This window comes from Heterodontus francisci, chromosome 3 (assembly GCF_036365525.1).
Source record: "Heterodontus francisci isolate sHetFra1 chromosome 3, sHetFra1.hap1, whole genome shotgun sequence".
NCBI classification, from domain to species: Eukaryota; Metazoa; Chordata; class Chondrichthyes; order Heterodontiformes; family Heterodontidae; genus Heterodontus; species Heterodontus francisci.
In genome coordinates, this window is record NC_090373.1 from 193517674 (window position 1) to 193543733 (window position 26060).

Genomic DNA, 26060 nt, shown 5'->3' on the forward strand with positions numbered 1-26060 from the left:
CTAGTTGAAGCTATGGGTGGTAACTTCAACTTCAACTTGGATAATGTGACAACTTACAGTTACTGCTTGGGAGACCAGTCCCACTGCTGAGATTTTGAGTTTATGTCCAGAAGAGGGCACCAAACACGCACCAAATTAGCAAATCCACCGTCTGATCGTTCCAGTGTGGATTTCCCATTTGCTGTCTGATTTATTCTGTGGCTTCTCACGCTGTGGATCCTGGGGTAAACATAGACATCTACAGCACTGAATGAAGCCATTTGGCCATCATTTCTGTGACAGTCGAAAAAGAGCTATTCAACCTAATCCCACTTTCCAGCTGTTATATATTGTTATTCTATCTGTAAAGTGCTAGGAACTAATTAGCTAGGAACTAGTTGTTATGTGCAAGTGTTCCAGCGGGGCCATATTCACGGCTGCACTGGAGAGAGAGTCATGTGGCCAGTCCTACAGCAGGCAGCATGGTGGCTGAACAAATAAATGAAAAGCTCAAGGGTGGTAAGGATAATCCAGGAAATTATAGGCCGGTGAGCCTTACGTCAGTGGTAGGGAAACTATTGGAGAGGATTCTTCGAGACAGGATTTACTCCCATTTGGAAACAAACAAACTTATTAGTGAGAGACAGCATGGTTTTGTGAAGGGGAGGTCGTGTCTTACTAATTTGATTGAGTTTTTTGAGGAAGTGAGGAAGATGATTGATGAGGGAAGGGCGGTGGATGTTGTCTATATGGACTTTAGTAAAGCCTTTGACAAGGTCCCGCATGGCAGACTGGTGCAAAAGGTGAAGTCACACGGGATCAGAGGTGAGCTGGCAAGATGGATACAGAACTGGCTCAGTCACAGAAGACAGAGGGTAACAGTGGATGGGTGTTTTTCTGAATGGAGGGATGTGACTAGTGGTGTTCGGCAGGGATCAGTGCTGGGACCTTTGCTCTTTGTAGTATATATAAATGATTTGGAGGAAAATGTCGCTGGTCTGATTAGTAAGTTTGCGGACGACACAAAGGTAGGTGGAGTTGCGGATAATGATGAGGATTGTCAGAGGATACAGCAGGATATAGATCGGTTGGAGACTTGGGCGGAGAAATGGCAGATGGAGTTTAATCCGGACAAATGTGAGGTAATGCATTTTGGAAGGTCTAATGCAGGTGGGAAGTATACAGTAAATGGCAGAACCCTTAGGAGTATTGACAGGCAGAGAGATCTGGGCGTACAGGTCCACAGGTCACTGAAAGTGGCAACGCAGGTGGAGAAGGTAGTCAAGAAGGCATACGGCATGCTTGCCTTCATCGGTCGGGGCATAGAGTATAAAAATTGGCAAGTCATGTTGCAGCTGTACAGAACCTTAGTTAGGCCACACTTAGAATATTGTGTGCAATTCTAGTCGCCACACTACCAGAAGGACGTGGAGGCTTTGGAGAGGGTACAGAGGAGGTTTACCAGGACGTTGCCTGGTCTGGAGGGCATTAGCTATGAGGAGAGGTTGGAAAAACTCGGATTTTTTTCACTGGAACGACGGAGGTGGAGGGGCGACATGAAAGAGGTTTACAAAGTTATGAGCGGCATGGACAGAGTGGATAGTCAGAAGCTTTTTCCCAGGGTGGAAGAGTCAGTTACTAGGGGACATAGGTTTAAGGTGCGAGGGGCAAAGTTTAGAGGGGATGTGCGAGGCAAGGTTTTTACACAGAGGGTGGTGAGTGCCTGGAACTTGCTGCCAGGGGCGGTGGTGGAAGCAGATACGATCGCGACGTTTAAGAGACATCTTGACAAATATATGAATAAGAAGGGAATAGAGGGATATGGGCCCCAGAAGTGCAGAAGGTGTTAGTTTCGGCAGGCATCAAGATCGGCGCAGGCTTGGAGGGCCGAATGGCCTGTTCCTGTGCTGTACTGTTCGTTCTTCTTTGTTCTTTCCAAGTGTTATTATTTCCAACAGCTGGGAATCAGAAAACAACAAGAAGACGTAACACCAGCTCTTAATCCATAGCTCTGGAGGTTACAGCATGTCGTACATATCCAAGTATTTTTTGAATGTGGGTTTTTACCTCCTCCACCCTGACAGACAGTGAGTTCCAGACCCCCTCACCATCCTCTGGGTGAAAACATTTCTCCTCATTTCCCACTAATCCTTCATTCAACCAATTACTTTAAATCTATGCCCCCGGTTATTGCCCTCTTTGCTAAGGGAAATCGCTACTTGTTATCCACTCTATCTAGACCTCTCATAATTTTATACAGCTCACTTAAATTTTCCCTCAGCCTCCTCAGTTCCACAGAAAACCCCAACCTATCCAAACTTTCCTCAAAGCTAAAGTCCTGGCAACATTCTTCTCGTAAAGTTGAGACATGGGAGTTCTTCAACTCTGCATTGAAAAAAAGGAGCACTATCTGCTTAAATAGTGCATGGGGCACTGAGACAGCACAGTGTACCTGAGCACTGTGATGGTGTGAGGGGCTTCAGTTACATGGAGAGAATAGATAAACTGGGATTGTTTAGAAGGTTAAAGGGAGATTTAATAGAGGTGTTCAAAATCGTGAATGGTTTTGGCAGAGTAAAAGCAGAGAAACTGTTTCCAGTGGCAGAAGGTGTTGGTAACCAGAGGCCACAGATTTAAGGTAATTGGCAAAAGAACCAGAGGCAACAGGAGATTTTATTTTACACAGCGTGTTGTTGTGATCTGGAATGTACTGTCTGAAAAGGAAGTGGAAGCAGATTCAACAGTAATTTTCAGAAGGGAATTGGTTAAATAATTGAACGGAAAAAGAATTACAGGGCTGTGGGAAAAGAGCAGTGGTGTGGGACTAATTGGATTGCTCTTTCAAAAGGCCGGCATAGGTGCGATGGGCTGAATGGCCTGCTTTTGTACTTTATGATTATACATAGCTCCTAACACAAACTCAGCAGGTCTGACAGCATCTGTGGATTCAATGAATGGCCTGACACTGAGAAGTTCCGAGGAACAAAGGGACCTCAGCGTGTTTGTCCATAGATCTCTGAAGGCAGAAGGGCAGGTTAATAGGGTGGTGAAAAAGGCAGATGGGACACTTGCCTTTATCAATCGAGGCATAGATTACAAAAGCAGAGAGGTCATGTTGGAGTTGTACGGAACTTTGGTAAGGCCACAGCTGGAGTACTGTGTGCAATTCCGGTCACCACGTTATAGGAAGGATGTGATTGCATTGGAGTGGGAGCAGAGGCGATTCACCAGGATGTTGCTTGGGATGGAACATTTAAGCTATGAAGAGAGGTTGGATAGGCTTGGGTTGTTTTCGCTGGAGCAGAGAAGACTGAGGGGTGACCTGATCGAGGTGTACAAGGTTATGAGGGGCATGGGCAGGGTGGATAGGGAGCAGCTGTTCCCCTTAGTTGAAGGGTCAGTTACGAGGGGTCACAAGTTTAGGGTGAGGGGCGGGAGGTTTAAGGGGGATTTGTGGAAGAACTTTTGTACCCAGAGGGTGGTGACGGTCTGGAATGCCCTGCCTGGGAGGGTGGCAGAGGCGGGTTGCCTCACATCCTTTAAAAAGTACCTGGATGAGCACTTGACATGTCATAACATTCAAGGCCATGGGCCAAGTGCTGGCAAATGGGATTAGGTAGACAGGTCAGGTGTTTTAATGCATCGGTGCAGACTGGATGGGCCGAAGGGCCTCTTCTGCACTGTATTATTCTGTGAAGCTGAGGTACTCACACAAGCTAAGATCCTCACACAAGCTGAGATACTCACACAAGCCTACTGCACCTGGTATTCCCAGGCAGTCTCCCATCCAAATACTAACCAGGCCTGAGTCTGCTTAGTTTCTGAAATCAGATGAGATCGGGCATTTTCAGACTAGTATGGCCGTAGGCAGCAGCTACCAGGGGCAGTCACTTGGCTGGGAGTGTACTACAGGCCGCCAAACAGTCAGGGCGAGATAGAGGAGCAGATATGTCGGGAAATCTCAGAGAGGTGTAAAAATAATAGGGTGAGTGACTGCCCTTGATATGAAGGCAGCATTTGACTGAATATGGCATCAGCGCACAGACTGCAGGGGCCAGCGAGAAAAAGCTTGCCCATTGCTTGTGTGCCTGAGTGGATGTGAAGGGCTGTTATGTCAGCAGCCTCTGCTGGCAGCAAAAGCCTACTGCACCTGGTATTCCCAGGCAGTCTCCCATCCAAGTACTAACCAGGCCTGAGTCTGCTTAGCTTCCGAGATCAGACGAGATCGGGCGTGTTCAGACTAGTATGGCCGTAGGCAGCAGCTTCCTGCCTTTTTCTTTACTTCAAGGCATGCGGTGCCGTCACTTCTTTTTGCCAGTCTCTGTATTTTTTTTTTGACAAATCTTGCCCACCTTGCTCTCTTCCTTCCCCGCCTGGCACATCTGAAAACTACAAGCCCTACTCACGCTTCACCAGCCTCCACCCTGCACTCTCCAACAATTCAACATTCCTCCCTTCCACGCTGCTGCCAGCAAACCCTGCACAAGCGGCAGCCACACATTCAAAACCCTCTCTTTTCTCATTCTCTTTCAACACAGCCACCGGCAGCACACCAGCAACTTGCTTTCATACAGCGCCTTCAACTTAGCAACCCTTCCCTCCGCGCCATACGGGATACAAAGACAAATACCAATTCAAGGCGGCCAACCGGAGCCAAGGCACACAGCAGCCATCCACCAATTCAACTGCGCAACCACTCCAGACCACCAGAACACTTGACAAGTCACTTCTCTGTAAACAACACCCACAGTCACAAAACACCTGCTGTTTACTTAGCTGAAGACATGTGACTACCAGTAATTCTTTTTAAACAAAGTTCTTCCAGTCATCTTTTAAAAAAAACCAAGTCCAGCATCTATAGAATCACTTCAGTCCTCCAAAGGAATCCATCTCTAGAATCTTCAACCACGAGTCCTCAAAAAAAATTAAAAAATAGAAGCACTTTCATAACTGCCCGGGTCTGGTTAGTCAGCGACTTTACCTAACAGAAACAGCTTCTGAATTCAGTCTTCACTGTCATCTGCTTGATGGCACGCCACTCCTGCCTAATCTGCCTTGTCTGCCTGCTCTGCTTGAGCTGGGAAGGATTCTGTCTCCTTTAATCTGGTTCTAACCAGTGTCAGTTTCCCTGGAAACCTGAAGTTGTTTTTCCAGCTTCTGATGCTGTTTCAATTCTAGTTTTTGTTTCAATTCTAGTTTTCCTCTCAGGGTAGAAAAAAAACAAGCTTTGCAGCAAAAAGATTCCATCACACTGGTCCATTGATATATTCCTGCAATCATAGAATAGAATCATAGAATGGCCTTTCACCCCATCATGTCGGTGCCACTATCTGCAAGAGCAATTCACCTAGCCCCACTCTCCTGCTTTTTCCCCATAGCCTCAGATAATTCTCCAGTTCTCTTTTGAAGGCCTCCATTACACTCCATTGCCTCCACTACAGTCTTATCAGTGCATTCCGGATCCTAACCACTCGCTGTGTAAAAATGTTTTTCCTCTTGTCACTCTTGCTTCTTTTGTCAATGACCTTAAATCAGTGCCCTCTGGCTCTGGATCCTTCCACCAATGGCAACAGTTTCTTCCCGTCTCCTCTGTCCAGACACCTCATGATTTTGAATACCTCTATCAAATCTCCTCTTAATCATCTCCAAGGAGAACAGACCCAGTTTTGCCAACCTATCCACGTAACTGAAGTTACCCCAAAGCTGTAAATCCCCATCCCACACACTCTCCTTCCTCCCCATGCTGAAATTTAAACCCATCGCACCATCTCTACCATTTCTTTCCTCCATTCACAGTTTTTTCCTCCCGCTATTGCGACTGGGTTCAGTTCTCCAGCCCCTGTGCACAGAGTGAGAATCAAATCAATGAGTCGATAATTTTCTTTCCTGGTCACTGGGACACTGAAGCTCCACCTATTCTCTGTGCCGTCACCAAGATGACCAAGCATGCACTCTCCTCCCTGCTCAACCAAGATGGCAGCCATTAAACTGGGCCTGTTCCCAGGAAAAAGCTCCGGAGCTGCAAATGCGGGACCTGGAAGTTATTGGGGGCTTGCAGCCTACATCAGATGTTACTGAAGCCTCCCCCCCCACTTGCTGGCTCCATTCCTCCCCTGCGCTCTCCCGACTCTCATCCACTGCAAAAGCCGACAGCTTTCTTCTTTATTATCAACTACTCAGTCATTTTCTGAATCATACATCCCTACATTCAAGTCCATATCATTGATAGATACCACAAAAAGCAAGGGACATAGTGTTGAACTCTGCAGAACCCCACTGGAAACAACCTTTCAGTCACAAAAACACCCATCAAACGTTACCCTTTGCTTCCTATCTCTGAGTCAGTTTTGAATCCAACTTGCCACTTTGCTTTGGATCCCATGGTCTTTTACTTTTATGACCAGTCTGCCATGTGGCTCATCAAAAGCCTTACTAAATCCATGTAGACTACATCAAATGCACTGCCCTCATTGACCCTCCTTGCTACCTGTTCAAAAAATTCAATCATGTTAGTCAGACAAGACCTACCCTTAACAAATCCATGCTGACTGTCTTTGATTAATCTGTGTCTTTCTAAATGATGATTTATCCTGTTCCTCAGAATTTATTCAATAATTTTCCTACAAGGAGGTTAGGCTGACTGGCCTACAATTACTCAGTCTATCCATTTCTCCCTTTTTAAACAATGGTACAACGTTAGCTGTCCTCCTGTCCTCCAGCACCATACCTGTAGCAAGAGAGAATTGGAAACGATGCTCAGAGCCGCCGCTATTTCTTCTCTTGCTTCCCTTAACAGCTTAGATACATTCTGTCCGCACCTGGAGATTTATGCACTTTCAAAGATGTCAAACCTCTTAATACTTCCTTTCTCATGATGTTAATTTCATCTAATATTTCTCACTCCTCCTCCCTGATTGCAATCTCTTACTGTAACTTTGGTGGAAATTCAAGAGAAATGGTGTAAAACATCTAGTTGAAGCTATGGGTGGTAACTTCAACTTCAACTTGGATAATGTGACAACTTACAGTACTGCTTGGGAGACCAGTCCCACTGCTGAGATTTTGAGTTTATGTCCAGAAGAGGGCACCCAAACACGCACCAAATTAGCAAATCCACCGTCTGATCGTTCCAGTGTGGATTTCCCATTTGCTGTCTGATTTATTCTGTGGCTTCTCACGCTGTGGATCCTGGGGTAAACATAGACATCTACAGCACTGAATGAAGCCATTTGGCCATCATTTCTGTGACAGTCGAAAAAGAGCTATTCAACCTAATCCCACTTTCCAGCTGTTATATATTGTTATTCTATCTGTAAAGTGCTAGGAACTAATTAGCTAGAACTAGTTGTTATGTGCAAGTGTTCCAGCGGGGCCATATTCACGGCTGCACTGGAGAGAGAGTCATGTGGCCAGTCCTACAGCAGGCAGCATGGTGGCTGAACAAATAAATGAAAAGCTCAAGGGTGGTAAGGATAATCCGGAAATTATAGGCCGGTGAGCCTTACGTCAGTGGTAGGGAAACTATTGGAGAGGATTCTTCGAGACAGGATTTACTCCCATTTGGAAACAAACAAACTTATTAGTGAGAGACAGCATGGTTTTGTGAAGGGGAGGTCGTGTCTTACTAATTTGATTGAGTTTTTTGAGGAAGTGAGGAAGATGATTGATGAGGGAAGGGCGGTGGATGTTGTCTATATGGACTTTAGTAAAGCCTTTGACAAGGTCCCGCATGGCAGACTGGTGCAAAAGGTGAAGTCACACGGGATCAGAGGTGAGCTGGCAAGATGGATACAGAACTGGCTCAGTCACAGAAGACAGAGGGTAACAGTGGATGGGTGTTTTTCTGAATGGAGGGATGTGACTAGTGGTGTTCGGCAGGGATCAGTGCTGGGACCTTTGCTCTTTGTAGTATATATAAATGATTTGGAGGAAAATGTCGCTGGTCTGATTAGTAAGTTTGCGGACGACACAAAGGTAGGTGGAGTTGCGGATAATGATGAGGATTGTCAGAGGATACAGCAGGATATAGATCGGTTGGAGACTTGGGCGGAGAAATGGCAGATGGAGTTTAATCCGGACAAATGTGAGGTAATGCATTTTGGAAGGTCTAATGCAGGTGGGAAGTATACAGTAAATGGCAGAACCCTTAGGAGTATTGACAGGCAGAGAGATCTGGGCGTACAGGTCCACAGGTCACTGAAGTGGCAACGCAGGTGGAGAAGGTAGTCAAGAAGGCATACGGCATGCTTGCCTTCATCGGTCGGGGCATAGAGTATAAAAATTGGCAAGTCATGTTGCAGCTGTACAGAACCTTAGTTAGGCCACACTTAGAATATTGTGTGCAATTCTAGTCGCCACACTACCAGAAGACGTGGAGGCTTTGGAGAGGGTACAGAGGAGGTTTACCAGGACGTTGCCTGGTCTGGAGGGCATTAGCTATGAGGGAGGTTGGAAAAACTCGGATTTTTTTCACTGGAACGACGGAGGTGGAGGGGCGACATGAAAGAGGTTTACAAAGTTATGAGCGGCATGGACAGAGTGGATAGTCAGAAGCTTTTTCCCAGGGTGGAAGAGTCAGTTACTAGGGGACATAGGTTTAAGGTGCGAGGGGCAAAGTTTAGAGGGGGATGTGCGAGGCAAGGTTTTTACACAGAGGGTGGTGAGTGCCTGGAACTTGCTGCCAGGGGCGGTGGTGGAAGCAGATACGATCGCGACGTTTAAGAGGACATCTTGACAAATATATGAATAAGAAGGGAATAGAGGGATATGGGCCCCAGAAGTGCAGAAGGTGTTAGTTTCGGCAGGCATCAAGATCGGCGCAGGCTTGGAGGGCCGAATGGCCTGTTCCTGTGCTGTACTGTTCGTTCTTCTTTGTTCTTTCCAAGTGTTATTATTTCCAACAGCTGGGAATCAGAAAACAACAAGAAGACGTAACACCAGCTCTTAATCCATAGCTCTGGAGGTTACAGCATGTCGTACATATCCAAGTATTTTTTGAATGTGGGTTTTTACCTCCTCCACCCTGACAGACAGTGAGTTCCAGACCCCCTCACCATCCTCTGGGTGAAAACATTTCTCCTCATTTCCCACTAATCCTTCATTCAACCAATTACTTTAAATCTATGCCCCCGGTTATTGCCCTCTTTGCTAAGGGAAATCGCTACTTGTTATCCACTCTATCTAGACCTCTCATAATTTTATACAGCTCACTTAAATTTTCCCTCAGCCTCCTCAGTTCCACAGAAAACCCCAACCTATCCAAACTTTCCTCAAAGCTAAAGTCCTGGCAACATTCTTCTCGTAAAGTTGAGACATGGGAGTTCTTCAACTCTGCATTGAAAAAAAGGAGCACTATCTGCTTAAATAGTGCATGGGGCACTGAGACAGCACAGTGTACCTGAGCACTGTGATGGTGTGAGGGGCTTCAGTTACATGGAGAGAATAGATAAACTGGGATTGTTTAGAAGGTTAAAGGGAGATTTAATAGAGGTGTTCAAAATCGTGAATGGTTTTGGCAGAGTAAAAGCAGAGAAACTGTTTCCAGTGGCAGAAGGTGTTGGTAACCAGAGGCCACAGATTTAAGGTAATTGGCAAAAGAACCAGAGGCAACAGGAGATTTTATTTTACACAGCGTGTTGTTGTGATCTGGAATGTACTGTCTGAAAAGGAAGTGGAAGCAGATTCAACAGTAATTTTCAGAAGGGAATTGGTTAAATAATTGAACGGAAAAAGAATTACAGGGCTGTGGGAAAAGAGCAGTGGTGTGGGACTAATTGGATTGCTCTTTCAAAAGGCCGGCATAGGTGCGATGGGCTGAATGGCCTGCTTTTGTACTTTATGATTATACATAGCTCCTAACACAAACTCAGCAGGTCTGACAGCATCTGTGGATTCAATGAATGGCCTGACACTGAGAAGTTCCGAGGAACAAAGGGACCTCAGCGTGTTTGTCCATAGATCTCTGAAGGCAGAAGGGCAGGTTAATAGGGTGGTGAAAAAGGCAGATGGGACACTTGCCTTTATCAATCGAGGCATAGATTACAAAAGCAGAGAGGTCATGTTGGAGTTGTACGGAACTTTGGTAAGGCCACAGCTGGAGTACTGTGTGCAATTCCGGTCACCACGTTATAGGAAGGATGTGATTGCATTGGAGTGGGAGCAGAGGCGATTCACCAGGATGTTGCTTGGGATGGAACATTTAAGCTATGAAGAGAGGTTGGATAGGCTTGGGTTGTTTTCGCTGGAGCAGAGAAGACTGAGGGGTGACCTGATCGAGGTGTACAAGGTTATGAGGGGCATGGGCAGGGTGGATAGGGAGCAGCTGTTCCCCTTAGTTGAAGGGTCAGTTACGAGGGGTCACAAGTTTAGGGTGAGGGGCGGGAGGTTTAAGGGGGATTTGTGGAAGAACTTTTGTACCCAGAGGGTGGTGACGGTCTGGAATGCCCTGCCTGGGAGGGTGGCAGAGGCGGGTTGCCTCACATCCTTTAAAAAGTACCTGGATGAGCACTTGACATGTCATAACATTCAAGGCCATGGGCCAAGTGCTGGCAAATGGGATTAGGTAGACAGGTCAGGTGTTTTAATGCATCGGTGCAGACTGGATGGGCCGAAGGGCCTCTTCTGCACTGTATTATTCTGTGAAGCTGAGGTACTCACACAAGCTAAGATCCTCACACAAGCTGAGATACTCACACAAGCCTACTGCACCTGGTATTCCCAGGCAGTCTCCCATCCAAATACTAACCAGGCCTGAGTCTGCTTAGTTTCTGAAATCAGATGAGATCGGGCATTTTCAGACTAGTATGGCCGTAGGCAGCAGCTACCAGGGGCAGTCACTTGGCTGGGAGTGTACTACAGGCCGCCAAACAGTCAGGGCGAGATAGAGGAGCAGATATGTCGGGAAATCTCAGAGAGGTGTAAAAATAATAGGGTGAGTGACTGCCCTTGATATGAAGGCAGCATTTGACTGAATATGGCATCAGCGCACAGACTGCAGGGGCCAGCGAGAAAAAGCTTGCCCATTGCTTGTGTGCCTGAGTGTATGTGAAGGGCTGTTATGTCAGCAGCCTCTGCTGGCAGCAAAAGCCTACTGCACCTGGTATTCCCAGGCAGTCTCCCATCCAAGTACTAACCAGGCCTGAGTCTGCTTAGCTTCCAAGATCAGACGAGATCGGGCATGTTCAGACTAGTATGGCCATAGGCAGCAGCTTCCTGCCTTTTTCTTTACTTCAAGGAATGCGGTGCCGTCACTTCTTTTTGCCAGTCTCTGTATTTTTTTTTTGACAAATCTTGCCCACCTTGCTCTCTTCCTTCCCCGCCTGGCACATATGAAAACTACAAGCCCTACTCACGCTTCACCAGCCTCCACCCTGCACTCTCCAACAATTCAACATTCCTCCCTTCCACGCTGCTGCCAGCAAACCCTGCACAAGCGGCAGCCACACATTCAAAACCCTCTCTTTTCTCATTCTCTTTCAACACAGCCACCGGCAGCACACCAGCAACTTGCTTTCATACAGCGCCTTCAACTTAGCAACCCTTCCCTCCGCGCCATACGGGATACAAAGACAAATACCAATTCAAGGCGGCCAACCGGAGCCAAGGCACACAGCAGCCATCCACCAATTCAACTGCGCAACCACTCCAGACCACCAGAACACTTGACAAGTCACTTCTCTGTAAACAACACCCACAGTCACAAAACACCTGCTGTTTACTTAGCTGAAGACATGTGACTACCAGTAATTCTTTTTAAACAAAGTTCTTCCAGTCATCTTTTAAAAAAAACCAAGTCCAGCATCTATAGAATCACTTCAGTCCTCCAAAGGAATCCATCTCTAGAATCTTCAACCACGAGTCCTCAAAAAAAATTAAAAAATAGAAGCACTTTCATAACTGCCCGGGTCTGGTTAGTCAGCGACTTTACCTAACAGAAACAGCTTCTGAATTCAGTCTTCACTGTCATCTGCTTGATGGCACGCCACTCCTGCCTAATCTGCCTTGTCTGCCTGCTCTGCTTGAGCTGGGAAGGATTCTGTCTCCTTTAATCTGGTTCTAACCAGTGTCAGTTTCCCTGGAAACCTGAAGTTGTTTTTCCAGCTTCTGATGCTGTTTCAATTCTAGTTTTTGTTTCAATTCTAGTTTTCCTCTCAGGGTAGAAAAAAAACAAGCTTTGCAGCAAAAAGATTCCATCACACTGGTCCATTGATATATTCCTGCAATCATAGAATAGAATCATAGAATGGCCTTTCACCCCATCATGTCGGTGCCACTATCTGCAAGAGCAATTCACCTAGCCCCACTCTCCTGCTTTTTCCCCATAGCCTCAGATAATTCTCCAGTTCTCTTTTGAAGGCCTCCATTACACTCCATTGCCTCCACTACAGTCTTATCAGTGCATTCCGGATCCTAACCACTCGCTGTGTAAAAATGTTTTTCCTCTTGTCACTCTTGCTTCTTTTGTCAATGACCTTAAATCAGTGCCCTCTGGCTCTGGATCCTTCCACCAATGGCAACAGTTTCTTCCCGTCTCCTCTGTCCAGACACCTCATGATTTTGAATACCTCTATCAAATCTCCTCTTAATCATCTCCAAGGAGAACAGACCCAGTTTTGCCAACCTATCCACGTAACTGAAGTTACCCCAAAGCTGTAAATCCCCATCCCACACACTCTCCTTCCTCCCCATGCTGAAATTTAAACCCATCGCACCATCTCTACCATTTCTTTCCTCCATTCACAGTTTTTTCCTCCCGCTATTGCGACTGGGTTCAGTTCTCCAGCCCCTGTGCACAGAGTGAGAATCAAATCAATGAGTCGATAATTTTCTTTCCTGGTCACTGGGACACTGAAGCTCCACCTATTCTCTGTGCCGTCACCAAGATGACCAAGCATGCACTCTCCTCCCTGCTCAACCAAGATGGCAGCCATTAAACTGGGCCTGTTCCCAGGAAAAAGCTCCGGAGCTGCAAATGCGGGACCTGGAAGTTATTGGGGGCTTGCAGCCTACATCAGATGTTACTGAAGCCTCCCCCCCCACTTGCTGGCTCCATTCCTCCCCTGCGCTCTCCCGACTCTCATCCACTGCAAAAGCCGACAGCTTTCTTCTTTATTATCAACTACTCAGTCATTTTCTGAATCATACATCCCTACATTCAAGTCCATATCATTGATAGATACCACAAAAAGCAAGGGACATAGTGTTGAACTCTGCAGAACCCCACTGGAAACAACCTTTCAGTCACAAAAACACCCATCAAACGTTACCCTTTGCTTCCTATCTCTGAGTCAGTTTTGAATCCAACTTGCCACTTTGCTTTGGATCCCATGGTCTTTTACTTTTATGACCAGTCTGCCATGTGGCTCATCAAAAGCCTTACTAAATCCATGTAGACTACATCAAATGCACTGCCCTCATTGACCCTCCTTGCTACCTGTTCAAAAAATTCAATCATGTTAGTCAGACAAGACCTACCCTTAACAAATCCATGCTGACTGTCTTTGATTAATCTGTGTCTTTCTAAATGATGATTTATCCTGTTCCTCAGAATTTATTCAATAATTTTCCTACCAAGGAGGTTAGGCTGACTGGCCTACAATTACTCAGTCTATCCATTTCTCCCTTTTTAAACAATGGTACAACGTTAGCTGTCCTCCTGTCCTCCAGCACCATACCTGTAGCAAGTGGGAATTGGAAAACGATGCTCAGAGCCGCCGCTATTTCTTCTCTTGCTTCCCTTAACAGCTTAGATACATTCTGTCCGCACCTGGAGATTTATGCACTTTCAAAGATGTCAAACCTCTTAATACTTCCTTTCTCATGATGTTAATTTCATCTAATATTTCTCACTCCTCCTCCCTGATTGCAATCTCTTACTATAACTTTTGGTGGAAATTCAAGAGAAATGGTGTAAAACATCTAGTTGAAGCTATGGGTGGTAACTTCAACTTGGATAATGTGACAACTTACAGTTACTGCTTGGGAGACCAGTCCCACTGCTGAGATTTTGAGTTTATGTCCAGAAGAGGGCACCAAACACGCACCAAATTAGCAAATCCACCGTCTGATCGTTCCAGTGTGGATTTCCCATTTGCTGTCTGATTTATTCTGTGGCTTCTCACGCTGTGGATCCTGGGGTAAACAGAGACATCTACAGCACTGAATGAAGCCATTTGGCCATCATTTCTGTGACAGTCGAAAAAGAGCTATTCAACCTAATCCCACTTTCCAGCTGTTATATATTGTTATTCTATCTGTAAAGTGCTAGGAACTAATTAGCTAGGAACTAGTTGTTATGTGCAAGTGTTCCAGCGGGGCCACATTCACGGCTGCACTGGAGAGAGAGTCATGTGGCCAGTCCTACAGCAGGCAGCATGGTGGCTGAACAAATAAATGAAAAGCTCAAGGGTGGTAAGGATAATCCAGGAAATGATAGGCCGGTGAGCCTTACGTCAGTGGTAGGGAAACTATTGGAGAGGATTCTTCGAGACAGGATTTACTCCCATTTGGAAACAAACAAACTTATTAGTGAGAGACAGCATGGTTTTGTGAAGGGGAGGTCGTGTCTTACTAATTTGATTGAGTTTTTTGAGGAAGTGAGGAAGATGATTGATGAGGGAAGGGCGGTGGATGTTGTCTATATGGACTTTAGTAAAGCCTTTGACAAGGTCCCGCATGGCAGACTGGTGCAAAAGGTGAAGTCACACGGGATCAGAGGTGAGCTGGCAAGATGGATACAGAACTGGCTCAGTCACAGAAGACAGAGGGTAACAGTGGATGGGTGTTTTTCTGAATGGAGGGATGTGACTAGTGGTGTTCGGCAGGGATCAGTGCTGGGACCTTTGCTCTTTGTAGTATATATAAATGATTTGGAGGAAAATGTCGCTGGTCTGATTAGTAAGTTTGCGGACGACACAAAGGTAGGTGGAGTTGCGGATAATGATGAGGATTGTCAGAGGATACAGCAGGATATAGATCGGTTGGAGACTTGGGCGGAGAAATGGCAGATGGAGTTTAATCCGGACAAATGTGAGGTAATGCATTTTGGAAGGTCTAATGCAGGTGGGAAGTATACAGTAAATGGCAGAACCCTTAGGAGTATTGACAGGCAGAGAGATCTGGGCGTACAGGTCCACAGGTCACTGAAAGTGGCAACGCAGGTGGATAAGGTAGTCAAGAAGGCATACGGCATGCTTGCCTTCATCGGTCGGGGCATAGAGTATAAAAATTGGCAAGTCATGTTGCAGCCGTACAGAACCTTAGTTAGGCCACACTTAGAATATTGTGTGCAATTCTAGTCGCCACACTACCAGAAGGACGTGGAGGCTTTGGAGAGGGTACAGAGGAGGTTTACCAGGACGTTGCCTGGTCTGGAGGGCATTAGCTATGAGGAGAGGTTGGAAAAACTCGGATTTTTTTCACTGGAACGACGGAGGTGGAGGGGCGACATGAAAGAGGTTTACAAAGTTATGAGCGGCATGGACAGAGTGGATAGTCAGAAGCTTTTTCCCAGGGTGGAAGAGTCAGTTACTAGGGGACATAGGTTTAAGGTGCGAGGGGCAAAGTTTAGAGGGGATGTGCGAGGCAAGGTTTTTACACAGAGGGTGGTGAGTGCCTGGAACTTGCTGCCAGGGGCGGTGGTGGAAGCAGATACGATCGCGACGTTTAAGAGACATCTTGACAAATATATGAATAAGAAGGGAATAGAGGGATATGGGCCCCAGAAGTGCAGAAGGTGTTAGTTTCGGCAGGCATCAAGATCGGCGCAGGCTTGGAGGGCCGAATGGCCTGTTCCTGTGCTGTACTGTTCTTTCTTCTTTGTTCTTTCCAAGTGTTATTATTTCCAACAGCTGGGAATCAGAAAACAACAAGAAGACGTAACACCAGCTCTTAATCCATAGCTCTGGAGGTTACAGCATGTCGTACATATCCAAGTATTTTTTGAATGTGGGTTTTTACCTCCTCCACCCTGACAGACAGTGAGTTCCAGACCCCCTCACCATCCTCTGGGTGAAAACATTTCTCCTCATTTCCCACTAATCCTTCATTCAACCAATTACTTTAAATCTATGCCCCCGGTTATTGCCCTCTTTGCTAAGGGAAATCGCTACTTGTTATCCACTCTATCTAGACCTCTCATAATTTTATACAGCTCACTTAAATTTTCCCTCAGCCTCCTCAGTTCCACAGAAAACCCCAACCTATCCAAACTTTCCTCAAAGCTAAAGTCCTGGCAACATTCTTCTCGTAAAGTTGAGACATGGGAGTTCTTCAACTCTGCATTGAAAAAAAGGAGCACTATCTGCTTAAATAGTGCATGGGGCACTGAGACAGCACAGTGTACCTGAGCACTGTGATGGTGTGAGGGGCTTCAGTTACATGGAGAGAATAGATAAACTGGGATTGTTTAGAAGGTTAAAGGGAGATTTCATAGAGATGTTCAAAATCGTGAATGGTTTTGGCAGAGTAAAAGCAGAGAAACTGTTTCCAGTGGCAGAAGGTGTTGGTAACCAGAGGCCACAGATTTAAGGTAATTGGCAAAAGAACCAGAGGCAACAGGAGATTTTATTTTACACAGCGTGTTGTTGTGATCTGGAATGTACTGTCTGAAAAGGAAGTGGAAGCAGATTCAACAGTAATTTTCAGAAGGGAATTGGTTAAATAATTGAACGGAAAAAGAATTACAGGGCTGTGGGAAAAGAGCAGTGGTGTGGGACTAATTGGATTGCTCTTTCAAAAGGCCGGCATAGGTGCGATGGGCTGAATGGCCTGCTTTTGTACTTTATGATTATACATAGCTCCTAACACAAACTCAGCAGGTCTGACAGCATCTGTGGATTCAATGAATGGCCTGACACTGAGAAGTTCCGAGGAACAAAGGGACCTCGGCGTGTTTGTCCATAGATCTCTGAAGGCAGAAGGGCAGGTTAATAGGGTGGTGAAAAAGGCAGATGGGACACTTGCCTTTATCAATCGAGGCATAGATTACAAAAGCAGAGAGGTCATGTTGGAGTTGTACGGAACTTTGGTAAGGCCACAGCTGGAGTACTGTGTGCAATTCTGGTCACCACGTTATAGGAAGGATGTGATTGCATTGGAGGGGGAGCAGAGGCGATTCACCAGGATGTTGCTTGGGATGGAACATTTAAGCTATGAAGAGAGGTTGGATAGGCTTGGGTTGTTTTCGCTGGAGCAGAGAAGACTGAGGGGTGACCTGATCGAGGTGTACAAGGTTATGAGGGGCATGGGCAGGGTGGATAGGGAGCAGCTGTTCCCCTTAGTTGAAGGGTCAGTTACGAGGGGTCACAAGTTTAGGGTGAGGGGCGGGAGGTTTAAGGGGGATTTGTGGAAGAACTTTTGTACCCAGAGGGTGGTGACGGTCTGGAATGCCCTGCCTGGGAGGGTGGCAGAGGCGGGTTGCCTCACATCCTTTAAAAAGTACCTGGATGAGCACTTGACATGTCATAACATTCAAGGCCATGGGCCAAGTGCTGGCAAATGGGATTAGGTAGACAGGTCAGGTGTTTTAATGCATCGGTGCAGACTGGATGGGCCGAAGGGCCTCTTCTGCACTGTATTATTCTGTGAAGCTGAGGTACTCACACAAGCTAAGATCCTCACACAAGCTGAGATACTCACACAAGCCTACTGCACCTGGTATTCCCAGGCAGTCTCCCATCCAAATACTAACCAGGCCTGAGTCTGCTTAGTTTCTGAAATCAGATGAGATCGGGCATTTTCAGACTAGTATGGCCGTAGGCAGCAGCTACCAGGGGCAGTCACTTGGCTGGGAGTGTACTACAGGCCGCCAAACAGTCAGGGCGAGATAGAGGAGCAGATATGTCGGGAAATCTCAGAGAGGTGTAAAAATAATAGGGTGAGTGACTGCCCTTGATATGAAGGCAGCATTTGACTGAATATGGCATCAGCGCACAGACTGCAGGGGCCAGCGAGAAAAAGCTTGCCCATTGCTTGTGTGCCTGAGTGCATGTGAAGGGCTGTTATGTCAGCAGCCTCTGCTGGCAGCAAAAGCCTACTGCACCTGGTATTCCCAGGCAGTCTCCCATCCAAGTACTAACCAGGCCTGAGTCTGCTTAGCTTCCGAGATCAGACGAGATCGGGCGTGTTCAGACTAGTATGGCCGTAGGCAGCAGCTTCCTGCCTTTTTCTTTACTTCAAGGCATGCGGTGCCGTCACTTCTTTTTGCCAGTCTCTGTATTTTTTTTTTGACAAATCTTGCCCACCTTGCTCTCTTCCTTCCCCGCCTGGCACATCTGAAAACTACAAGCCCTACTCACGCTTCACCAGCCTCCACCCTGCACTCTCCAACAATTCAACATTCCTCCCTTCCACGCTGCTGCCAGCAAACCCTGCACAAGCGGCAGCCACACATTCAAAACCCTCTCTTTTCTCATTCTCTTTCAACACAGCCACCGGCAGCACACCAGCAACTTGCTTTCATACAGCGCCTTCAACTTAGCAACCCTTCCCTCCGCGCCATACGGGATACAAAGACAAATACCAATTCAAGGCGGCCAACCGGAGCCAAGGCACACAGCAGCCATCCACCAATTCAACTGCGCAACCACTCCAGACCACCAGAACACTTGACAAGTCACTTCTCTGTAAACAACACCCACAGTCACAAAACACCTGCTGTTTACTTAGCTGAAGACATGTGACTACCAGTAATTCTTTTTAAACAAAGTTCTTCCAGTCATCTTTTAAAAAAAACCAAGTCCAGCATCTATGGAATCACTTCAGTCCTCCAAAGGAATCCATCTCTAGAATCTTCAACCACGAGTCCTCAAAAAAAATTAAAAAATAGAAGCACTTTCATAACTGCCCGGGTCTGGTTAGTCAGCGACTTTACCTAACAGAAACAGCTTCTGAATTCAGTCTTCACTGTCATCTGCTTGATGGCACGCCACTCCTGCCTAATCTGCCTTGTCTGCCTGCTCTGCTTGAGCTGGGAAGGATTCTGTCTCCTTTAATCTGGTTCTAACCAGTGTCAGTTTCCCTGGAAACCTGAAGTTGTTTTTCCAGCTTCTGATGCTGTTTCAATTCTAGTTTTTGTTTCAATTCTAGTTTTCCTCTCAGGGTAGAAAAAAAACAAGCTTTGCAGCAAAAAGATTCCATCACACTGGTCCATTGATATATTCCTGCAATCATAGAATAGAATCATAGAATGGCCTTTCACCCCATCATGTCGGTGCCACTATCTGCAAGAGCAATTCACCTAGCCCCACTCTCCTGCTTTTTCCCCATAGCCTCAGATAATTCTCCAGTTCTCTTTTGAAGGCCTCCATTACACTCCATTGCCTCCACTACAGTCTTATCAGTGCATTCCGGATCCTAACCACTCGCTGTGTAAAAATGTTTTTCCTCTTGTCACTCTTGCTTCTTTTGTCAATGACCTTAAATCAGTGCCCTCTGGCTCTGGATCCTTCCACCAATGGCAACAGTTTCTTCCCGTCTCCTCTGTCCAGACACCTCATGATTTTGAATACCTCTATCAAATCTCCTCTTAATCATCTCCAAGGAGAACAGACCCAGTTTTGCCAACCTATCCACGTAACTGAAGTTACCCCAAAGCTGTAAATCCCCATCCCACACACTCTCCTTCCTCCCCATGCTGAAATTTAAACCCATCGCACCATCTCTACCATTTCTTTCCTCCATTCACAGTTTTTTCCTCCCGCTATTGCGACTGGGTTCAGTTCTCCAGCCCCTGTGCACAGAGTGAGAATCAAATCAATGAGTCGATAATTTTCTTTCCTGGTCACTGGGACACTGAAGCTCCACCTATTCTCTGTGCCGTCACCAAGATGACCAAGCATGCACTCTCCTCCCTGCTCAACCAAGATGGCAGCCATTAAACTGGGCCTGTTCCCAGGAAAAAGCTCCGGAGCTGCAAATGCGGGACCTGGAAGTTATTGGGGGCTTGCAGCCTACATCAGATGTTACTGAAGCCTCCCCCCCCACTTGCTGGCTCCATTCCTCCCCTGCGCTCTCCCGACTCTCATCCACTGCAAAAGCCGACAGCTTTCTTCTTTATTATCAACTACTCAGTCATTTTCTGAATCATACATCCCTACATTCAAGTCCATATCATTGATAGATACCACAAAAAGCAAGGGACATAGTGTTGAACTCTGCAGAACCCCACTGGAAACAACCTTTCAGTCACAAAAACACCCATCAAACGTTACCCTTTGCTTCCTATCTCTGAGTCAGTTTTGAATCCAACTTGCCACTTTGCTTTGGATCCCATGGTCTTTTACTTTTATGACCAGTCTGCCATGTGGCTCATCAAAAGCCTTACTAAATCCATGTAGACTACATCAAATGCACTGCCCTCATTGACCCTCCTTGCTACCTGTTCAAAAAATTCAATCATGTTAGTCAGACAAGACCTACCCTTAACAAATCCATGCTGACTGTCTTTGATTAATCTGTGTCTTTCTAAATGATGATTTATCCTGTTCCTCAGAATTTATTCAATAATTTTCCTACCAAGGAGGTTAGGCTGACTGGCCTACAATTACTCAGTCTATCCATTTCTCCCTTTTTAAACAATGGTACAACGTTAGCTGTCCTCCTGTCCTCCAGCACCATACCTGTAGCAAGAGAGAATTGGAAAACGATGCTCAGAGCCGCCGCTATTTCTTCTCTTGCTTCCCTTAACAGCTTAGATACATTCTGTCCGCACCTGGAGATTTATGCACTTTCAAAGATGTCAAACCTCTTAATACTTCCTTTCTCATGATGTTAATTTCATCTAATATTTCTCACTCCTCCTCCCTGATTGCAATCTCTTACTATAACTTTTGGTGGAAATTCAAGAGAAATGGTGTAAAACATCTAGTTGAAGCTATGGGTGGTAACTTCAACTTGGATAATGTGACAACTTACAGTTACTGCTTGGGAGCCCAGTCCCACTGCTGAGATTTTGAGTTTATGTCCAGAAGAGGGCACCAAACACGCACCAAATTAGCAAATCCACCGTCTGATCGTTCCAGTGTGGATTTCCCATTTGCTGTCTGATTTATTCTGTGGCTTCTCACGCTGTGGATCCTGGGGTAAACATAGACATCTACAGCACTGAATGAAGCCATTTGGCCATCATTTCTGTGACAGTCGAAAAAGAGCTATTCAACCTAATCCCACTTTCCAGCTGTTATATATTGTTATTCTATCTGTAAAGTGCTAGGAACTAATTAGCTAGGAACTAGTTGTTATGTGCAAGTGTTCCAGCGGGGCCACATTCACGGCTGCACTGGAGAGAGAGTCATGTGGCCAGTCCTACAGCAGGCAGCATGGTGGCTGAACAAATAAATGAAAAGCTCAAGGGTGGTAAGGATAATCCAGGAAATGATAGGCCGGTGAGCCTTACGTCAGTGGTAGGGAAACTATTGGAGAGGATTCTTCGAGACAGGATTTACTCCCATTTGGAAACAAACAAACTTATTAGTGAGAGACAGCATGGTTTTGTGAAGGGGAGGTCGTGTCTTACTAATTTGATTGAGTTTTTTGAGGAAGTGAGGAAGATGATTGATGAGGGAAGGGCGGTGGATGTTGTCTATATGGACTTTAGTAAAGCCTTTGACAAGGTCCCGCATGGCAGACTGGTGCAAAAGGTGAAGTCACACGGGATCAGAGGTGAGCTGGCAAGATGGATACAGAACTGGCTCAGTCACAGAAGACAGAGGGTAACAGTGGATGGGTGTTTTTCTGAATGGAGGGATGTGACTAGTGGTGTTCGGCAGGGATCAGTGCTGGGACCTTTGCTCTTTGTAGTATATATAAATGATTTGGAGGAAAATGTCGCTGGTCTGATTAGTAAGTTTGCGGACGACACAAAGGTAGGTGGAGTTGCGGATAATGATGAGGATTGTCAGAGGATACAGCAGGATATAGATCGGTTGGAGACTTGGGCGGAGAAATGGCAGATGGAGTTTAATCCGGACAAATGTGAGGTAATGCATTTTGGAAGGTCTAATGCAGGTGGGAAGTATACAGTAAATGGCAGAACCCTTAGGAGTATTGACAGGCAGAGAGATCTGGGCGTACAGGTCCACAGGTCACTGAAAGTGGCAACGCAGGTGGATAAGGTAGTCAAGAAGGCATACGGCATGCTTGCCTTCATCGGTCGGGGCATAGAGTATAAAAATTGGCAAGTCATGTTGCAGCTGTACAGAACCTTAGTTAGGCCACACTTAGAATATTGTGTGCAATTCTAGTCGCCACACTACCAGAAGGACGTGGAGGCTTTGGAGAGGGTACAGAGGAGGTTTACCAGGACGTTGCCTGGTCTGGAGGGCATTAGCTATGAGGAGAGGTTGGAAAAACTCGGATTTTTTTCACTGGAACGACGGAGGTGGAGGGGCGACATGAAAGAGGTTTACAAAGTTATGAGCGGCATGGACAGAGTGGATAGTCAGAAGCTTTTTCCCAGGGTGGAAGAGTCAGTTACTAGGGGACATAGGTTTAAGGTGCGAGGGGCAAAGTTTAGAGGGGATGTGCGAGGCAAGGTTTTTACACAGAGGGTGGTGAGTGCCTGGAACTTGCTGCCAGGGGCGGTGGTGGAAGCAGATACGATCGCGACGTTTAAGAGACATCTTGACAAATATATGAATAAGAAGGGAATAGAGGGATATGGGCCCCAGAAGTGCAGAAGATGTTAGTTTCGGCAGGCATCAAGATCGGCGCAGGCTTGGAGGGCCGAATGGCCTGTTCCTGTGCTGTACTGTTCTTTCTTCTTTGTTCTTTCCAAGTGTTATTATTTCCAACAGCTGGGAATCAGAAAACAACAAGAAGATGTAACACCAGCTCTTAATCCATAGCTCTGGAGGTTACAGCATGTCGTACATATCCAAGTATTTTTTGAATGTGGGTTTTTACCTCCTCCACCCTGACAGACAGTGAGTTCCAGACCCCCTCACCATCCTCTGGGTGAAAACATTTCTCCTCATTTCCCACTAATCCTTCATTCAACCAATTACTTTAAATCTATGCCCCCGGTTATTGCCCTCTTTGCTAAGGGAAATCGCTACTTGTTATCCACTCTATCTAGACCTCTCATAATTTTATACAGCTCACTTAAATTTTCCCTCAGCCTCCTCAGTTCCACAGAAAACCCCAACCTATCCAAACTTTCCTCAAAGCTAAAGTCCTGGCAACATTCTTCTCGTAAAGTTGAGACATGGGAGTTCTTCAACTCTGCATTGAAAAAAAGGAGCACTATCTGCTTAAATAGTGCATGGGGCACTGAGACAGCACAGTGTACCTGAGCACTGTGATGGTGTGAGGGGCTTCAGTTACATGGAGAGAATAGATAAACTGGGATTGTTTAGAAGGTTAAAGGGAGATTTAATAGAGGTGTTCAAAATCGTGAATGGTTTTGGCAGAGTAAAAGCAGAGAAACTGTTTCCAGTGGCAGAAGGTGTTGGTAACCAGAGGCCACAGATTTAAGGTAATTGGCAAAAGAACCAGAGGCAACAGGAGCTTGGGCCAAGTGCTGGCAAATGGGATTAGGTAGACAGGTCAGGTGTTTTAATGCATCGGTGCAGACTGGATGGGCCGAAGGGCCTCTTCTGCACTGTATTATTCTGTGAAGCTGAGGTACTCACACAAGCTAAGATCCTCACACAAGCTGAGATACTCACACAAGCCTACTGCACCTGGTATTCCCAGGCAGTCTCCCATCCAAATACTAACCAGGCCTGAGTCTGCTTAGTTTCTGAAATCAGATGAGATCGGGCATTTTCAGACTAGTATGGCCGTAGGCAGCAGCTACCAGGGGCAGTCACTTGGCTGGGAGTGTACTACAGGCCGCCAAACAGTCAGGGCGAGATAGAGGAGCAGATATGTCGGGAAATCTCAGAGAGGTGTAAAAATAATAGGGTGAGTGACTGCCCTTGATATGAAGGCAGCATTTGACTGAATATGGCATCAGCGCACAGACTGCAGGGGCCAGCGAGAAAAAGCTTGCCCATTGCTTGTGTGCCTGAGTGCATGTGAAGGGCTGTTATGTCAGCAGCCTCTGCTGGCAGCAAAAGCCTACTGCACCTGGTATTCCCAGGCAGTCTCCCATCCAAGTACTAACCAGGCCTGAGTCTGCTTAGCTTCCGAGATCAGGCGTGTTCAGACTAGTATGGCCGTAGGCAGCAGCTTCCTGCCTTTTTCTTTACTTCAAGGCATGCGGTGCCGTCACTTCTTTTTGCCAGTCTCTGTATTTTTTTTTTGACAAATCTTGCCCACCTTGCTCTCTTCCTTCCCCGCCTGGCACATCTGAAAACTACAAGCCCTACTCACGCTTCACCAGCCTCCACCCTGCACTCTCCAACAATTCAACATTCCTCCCTTCCACGCTGCTGCCAGCAAACCCTGCACAAGCGGCAGCCACACATTCAAAACCCTCTCTTTTCTCATTCTCTTTCAACACAGCCACCGGCAGCACACCAGCAACTTGCTTTCATACAGCGCCTTCAACTTAGCAACCCTTCCCTCCGTGCCATACGGGATACAAAGACAAATACCAATTCAAGGCGGCCAACCGGAGCCAAGGCACACAGCAGCCATCCACCAATTCAACTGCGCAACCACTCCAGACCACCAGAACACTTGACAAGTCACTTCTCTGTAAACAACACCCACAGTCACAAAACACCTGCTGTTTACTTAGCTGAAGACATGTGACTACCAGTAATTCTTTTTAAACAAAGTTCTTCCAGTCATCTTTTAAAAAAAACCAAGTCCAGCATCTATAGAATCACTTCAGTCCTCCAAAGGAATCCATCTCTAGAATCTTCAACCACGAGTCCTCAAAAAAAATTAAAAAATAGAAGCACTTTCATAACTGCCCGGGTCTGGTTAGTCAGCGACTTTACCTAACAGAAACAGCTTCTGAATTCAGTCTTCACTGTCATCTGCTTGATGGCACGCCACTCCTGCCTAATCTGCCTTGTCTGCCTGCTCTGCTTGAGCTGGGAAGGATTCTGTCTCCTTTAATCTGGTTCTAACCAGTGTCAGTTTCCCTGGAAACCTGAAGTTGTTTTTCCAGCTTCTGATGCTGTTTCAATTCTAGTTTTTGTTTCAATTCTAGTTTTCCTCTCAGGGTAGAAAAAAAACAAGCTTTGCAGCAAAAAGATTCCATCACACTGGTCCATTGATATATTCCTGCAATCATAGAATAGAATCATAGAATGGCCTTTCACCCCATCATGTCGGTGCCACTATCTGCAAGAGCAATTCACCTAGCCCCACTCTCCTGCTTTTTCCCCATAGCCTCAGATAATTCTCCAGTTCTCTTTTGAAGGCCTCCATTACACTCCATTGCCTCCACTACAGTCTTATCAGTGCATTCCGGATCCTAACCACTCGCTGTGTAAAAATGTTTTTCCTCTTGTCACTCTTGCTTCTTTTGTCAATGACCTTAAATCAGTGCCCTCTGGCTCTGGATCCTTCCACCAATGGCAACAGTTTCTTCCCGTCTCCTCTGTCCAGACACCTCATGATTTTGAATACCTCTATCAAATCTCCTCTTAATCATCTCCAAGGAGAACAGACCCAGTTTTGCCAACCTATCCACGTAACTGAAGTTACCCCAAAGCTGTAAATCCCCATCCCACACACTCTCCTTCCTCCCCATGCTGAAATTTAAACCCATCGCACCATCTCTACCATTTCTTTCCTCCATTCACAGTTTTTTCCTCCCGCTATTGCGACTGGGTTCAGTTCTCCAGCCCCTGTGCACAGAGTGAGAATCAAATCAATGAGTCGATAATTTTCTTTCCTGGTCACTGGGACACTGAAGCTCCACCTATTCTCTGTGCCGTCACCAAGATGACCAAGCATGCACTCTCCTCCCTGCTCAACCAAGATGGCAGCCATTAAACTGGGCCTGTTCCCAGGAAAAAGCTCCGGAGCTGCAAATGCGGGACCTGGAAGTTATTGGGGGCTTGCAGCCTACATCAGATGTTACTGAAGCCTCCCCCCCCACTTGCTGGCTCCATTCCTCCCCTGCGCTCTCCCGACTCTCATCCACTGCAAAAGCCGACAGCTTTCTTCTTTATTATCAA

At 46.3% G+C, this 26060-nt stretch overlaps 7 non-coding genes and 1 pseudogene across 7 annotated transcripts; all 8 read right to left on the reverse strand.

The window, feature by feature from the left end:
- Positions 1 to 3729: 3729 nt before the first annotated feature.
- LOC137367786 (5S ribosomal RNA) lies at positions 3730 to 3848 on the reverse strand. Its single transcript, XR_010974265.1, has one exon. It is a non-coding gene; the product is annotated as a 5S ribosomal RNA (ribosomal RNA).
- A 269-nt stretch (positions 3849 to 4117) lies between these two features.
- Positions 4118 to 4236, reverse strand: LOC137368529 (5S ribosomal RNA). Its single transcript, XR_010974743.1, has one exon. It is a non-coding gene; the product is annotated as a 5S ribosomal RNA (ribosomal RNA).
- Positions 4237 to 10674: 6438 nt separating this feature from the next.
- On the reverse strand, positions 10675 to 10793 carry LOC137367787 (5S ribosomal RNA). The gene has a single exon (XR_010974266.1). It is a non-coding gene; the product is annotated as a 5S ribosomal RNA (ribosomal RNA).
- Positions 10794 to 11062: 269 nt separating this feature from the next.
- On the reverse strand, positions 11063 to 11181 carry LOC137367663 (5S ribosomal RNA). Its single transcript, XR_010974148.1, has one exon. It is a non-coding gene; the product is annotated as a 5S ribosomal RNA (ribosomal RNA).
- A 6438-nt stretch (positions 11182 to 17619) lies between these two features.
- Positions 17620 to 17738, reverse strand: LOC137367788 (5S ribosomal RNA). The gene has a single exon (XR_010974267.1). It is a non-coding gene; the product is annotated as a 5S ribosomal RNA (ribosomal RNA).
- Positions 17739 to 18007: 269 nt separating this feature from the next.
- Positions 18008 to 18126, reverse strand: LOC137368530 (5S ribosomal RNA). The gene has a single exon (XR_010974744.1). It is a non-coding gene; the product is annotated as a 5S ribosomal RNA (ribosomal RNA).
- Positions 18127 to 23648: 5522 nt separating this feature from the next.
- LOC137367789 (5S ribosomal RNA) lies at positions 23649 to 23767 on the reverse strand. The gene has a single exon (XR_010974268.1). It is a non-coding gene; the product is annotated as a 5S ribosomal RNA (ribosomal RNA).
- A 269-nt stretch (positions 23768 to 24036) lies between these two features.
- On the reverse strand, positions 24037 to 24145 carry LOC137367998 (5S ribosomal RNA; annotated as a pseudogene).
- Between the last annotated feature and the right edge of the window lie 1915 nt (positions 24146 to 26060).